Raw genomic sequence first — 4504 nt, forward strand, 5'->3', positions numbered from 1 at the left:
TATTTTTCAATTTTTATAAAAGGAAAAAAAATTCAAATGACAAATAAAATTGACCCTAAGACATGCAAACGGAGAGTCTAAAATTAATCAGTAAATTAATTAAATAGATAATTTATGTATATCTTATGGAGGATTCATTAACTTTGTTAATTAAAGTATCTCAAATAAAACAAAATTCAAACCGTTTATAAAAAATTAACATGAGATCTAAAAGTAATTCAAGTTAATGGTTTACATACATTGAACACTTGAATTAAGATGGGACATTAGCACATACTTGTAGGTAAATCCCAATAAACAACTTCAATGTAAATACAAAGCAAGTTACAAAATTGTAGACAATTTAACACTATCATGGGATAGTTGGCTATATTCACAAAGGACATTGAGTAAGTGGGATAGAAATATTCATTACAATGTCTAAAAATGTAGGAAATCTTTTAATATTTTCAGTTTTCACCTAGCCACAACAGGGACCGTAAAGCAATAGAAGTACAATGCGAAATTAACAATCACTTTGAGTATTTGTGAGAGAAAGTTCAAATAAGTACTCATAAGTCACTTAGATGAAAACAAGAAAAAAATTAACTATTTGGAAGAATATTTTTCTTATAAACTATTATTTGGCATTTACCTCTATCTACATTGACATCAAGTTTATCAATTAGGTTAGTACTTAAGTCAAACCAAGCTAGTTCACCATCAACTGTTTGGAAGAGTATATTGCCCATATTCCTTGCTCCAATAGGAAACGAAAGTGGAGGTATTGGTCCAATAGTGAAGAGTTTAGTCCATGTTTCCTTCTTCCCGAGTTCAACCAAAATTGATATGTAAAATATAGTTGTATCTCCATACTTGGACATCAAAGCAATTGACCCATTTAAGAGAAATAAGTATTTGTTCACCAAATAAATACTAAAATCATCGTACATTTCTTCGGGTATATCTAAAGGTGTAGGGATCGTATAACACACCTTGTTACTTAAGTCAAATGATACTAAACATTTCCCATAATCAGTCAACCAATGACACATTCCATCTAAGTATAATTTATTATTTAAACTCTGGCATGAAAGATCGGCATCAATTTCAACTTTCCTCCAAGAATTACTTCTTAGGCTATAAATCTCTGATAATGCTACAAAATCCCATTCTCCATGGTTATCCTCATCCAAGTCTGTTACTTCAAAATAATATATAGTTCTAATTACCTTATAATCATCTCTAGCACAATCATATCCAAATCCATTATATGAAATTAGTTTGTCGATATAATATGGTACATCCTAAATTGGACTAGGAGGAGTGACTTTAAATTCATTGGTAGAAGGATTCCATAAATGCACAATTCCTGTATCTCGTAGGTAGAAGCAAATAATTCCATTAATACTAGAAGAACCCACAAAAAAACATCCAGGACCGTGACCTTCTATATGTGGATTTGGCCAATTTAATATTTCTATATTCTGAAACTTCTTACCAAAAAGTGAATATAAGGAAGACTTATAATTAATCCTGTTGTAAAATAAAGTGAGGCATAGTAAGAGAGTTGTATCGTCATAGTAAGAATGTTTGTTAGATATGAAGTTAATGCGAAAGTGGTTCATGAAATTAGAATTTTCCAATAAGAGAGCCCATGATTTGCATAGGCATCCAAATCTCTTAATAGATTTCAATGGCAATTTGAAAAGAGTGTTGAATACAAGATGATCTGGTAAGTGATTCCCAAGATTTTGAGCCACAAACTTAGTTTGCATCTCTTGGTCATGCAACCAAATGTTAATGAGTTGCCAATGGCCTTTGGTGTTCTCACTCCAAAGGTAAATAGGATGGGTAATTTTTTGGCAGTCTTTTCTAATAAGATTCTTGATGGTGGTCTCTTTCAAGTACTCCAACTGTTGACAATAATAAGTGAACAAAAGATATAACATAAAGTATGGGAATGTCTTAAACTAAACAAAAGAAATAACATAAAAATAGGAATGACTTAATTTGTGTACTTGATCATCTTCAAGGAATAGGGTGATTTTAGTTCCCCTTAAGAGTTGTTGGTCATTGATATCCTCGATTGAAGTAAAAGAGGAACTAGATTGAGAGTCCCAAATATATTGATAATGGTCATTGTGCTTAGAGGTAATGATAACCTTGTGAGCAACCAAATAAGCAGAGTAAAAGCCAACACCCAAATCATCGAGCAAATCTAAAACAAACAAACAAACACACGCACGCATGACTACAATTAATAAGATGCAAAGCAAATGAAAATGGAACATCGCCACCTACGTACTTGTTTTGGTCATGCCAATACCATTGTCGATTATAGAAAGTGTTTTGTTAACCTTGTGAGGGATCAATCTAATAACTAATTCATCATTTGAAATACTCTTTTTTGTGAATCTCTCAAATTGGATTTTATCCAAAGCCTGTGCAAACATACGTTAGCTAATAACAATTACAAAAAAAAAAATGTACAAATACAAAATCAAATTTGAATGACAACTTACGCTAGAAGCATTGTTGATAAGTTCACAAAGAAAGATTTCTTTATTCGAATAGAATGTCTTCCTCATCAAGCTCAACTCCTTCCTCATTTCTCCCTCTAATACCAAGATCTCATCATTCGCCATTGCAATTACTTTGGAATGATAACAAGATTGAATCAATTTAATCAAACAAAACCACACACAACTGTACCTTTATACTTGTTAACCACAACCACCCAATAAAACCATTTAATTTAAATATCATCATCCACGTTTACTTTTATTTATTTAATTTAATAATAATTAATTAACTATTAAAAATTATTTAATGAATTAGTTTTTAAAACCGTTAATTAATTTTTATCATTATCCACTTTTTTATTCAATATTTTTCTTAAATATTTGAAAAAAGATTTATTTTTTTCCTTTAATTTTCCTTTAAAAAAATAAGCATTATACACCAGTGCAGAATGGACTTTTTACAACGCCCTATATGCATCAGTTCACGCACAAATGAGGCATATGAAGACGTGATGATTCTTTTGTAATTTTTTTGAACTTTTATGCCTTGGTTCTACGCAAAACCGAGGAATAAACAACTCAAAATTTTTATTTTTCTCGCTGCTTTGATATTTCTAAACTGTTGGCAGACTTTTATGTCTCAGGTCTTTTATAACTGAGGCATATGTGATGGCTTTCCAAGTGGAATATGCCTCGCTCCTTTTTCTAATCATGAAATGTTTTAGTATATGCACCTAAAGTTGGCCTCAAAAATTAAAGTGAAGAGAGAGCCTAAAATTTATGTAGATGGAGGCAATGTGCTAGGATCTATTACCTTCAAATTATATTCAAATTTTAGCATAGTTACCTTCATGTTTATTTAATTTTGTTACAATTTTGTACCTAAATTTTCTTAATCAATAAGGACTTTATTGTTAAGAGAGGTGAACTCCGACAACGGGTAAGCAATTGTGGAATTTTATGAATCCCATGTTGCTCATGTAGGTGATATACACTATCAGTACCAAGACTTACTGAGGCTTTTCGATTGTGGTGGCTATCTTCCAACGGCAAACTACATCGTTTCTAGGTGATCATGTGAGCAGAAGGAAGAAAAGTTTGGTGACAATATGTTTGCTTTTTGCTTAAAAAAGTAAGATATCCAGATAAAATTCATCTCTTGGGGATTATTGTTGGCTCTTATAAGCCTTCTGCTATTGAAAAGTATACTAAGAACAAAGTACATTTACCTTATTAGGCATGCATATTGTATATAGATCAGGTTGAGTCCAATTGTTACAGTATTCATCCTTACTCCCATGTTTCAATCTTTGTCTTATTTGTGTTACTTATTCCATATTCTTCTGCTCAAGGTCTCATCTTTTTCGATAGGTTGTGGAGGATGGATATGATTCTCTTGTATGTTCCCTTGAGATATTGAATTTTGCTGATAGAGGATTAGGAAGTAGTTCTTCGAAAATGAATTTTAAATAGGTAAAGTTTGAAGTATCGATGTTGTATTATTTTGTTATTTTGAATTTTGTGCATATGATACTGGTATCTGATGCAAGTTTTTTCAGCAGCCACCCAAATTTGGAAAGATCTAGTAATTGGCAAAGATTTTGATTTTGTTTTTTAATAGCTAATATGCCTCGGTTGGGACACAATCGAGGAAGTATATCTCACTTTCTGCCTCAGATGGATCCAGACCTGAGGTAGAAAGTAAATTTCATTTTCTTTATGCCCATTCAGCCTCGATTATGGAGGGAACCAATGTAGTAACCCTCGAATATACCTCGGGTCATAACTGAGGCATAAACAACTACCTTTTTACCATGCCAATATATGCCTTGGGTTTGAAACCGAAGTCAAAAATAACCGCGGCCAAACCTCTTTTCTGCACTAGTGATACTCACATTGGTTTTGAGGATACATCCACTTGACACCAAGCATTTATTAATATTTTAAACAAATGTGGATGTCATTGAAGGGCAAATAGTGGTAATATTTTGTATTCACCA

General features: G+C 32.0%; 1 pseudogene across 1 annotated transcript; it reads right to left on the reverse strand.

The window, feature by feature from the left end:
- Positions 1-436: 436 nt before the first annotated feature.
- Positions 437-2638, reverse strand: LOC146886748 (uncharacterized; annotated as a pseudogene). Its single transcript, XR_014994244.1, has 4 exons — positions 2505-2638; positions 2288-2423; positions 2001-2200; positions 437-1895 (listed from the first exon to the last, which is right to left on the reverse strand). The product of XR_014994244.1 is annotated as an uncharacterized LOC146886748 (transcript).
- Positions 2639-4504: the final 1866 nt, after the last annotated feature.

This window comes from Vigna unguiculata, chromosome 4 (genome assembly GCF_037176805.1).
Source record: "Vigna unguiculata cultivar grain cowpea cultivar isolate G323 ecotype 2 chromosome 4, ASM3717680v1, whole genome shotgun sequence".
NCBI lineage: Eukaryota > Viridiplantae > Streptophyta > Magnoliopsida > Fabales > Fabaceae > Vigna > Vigna unguiculata.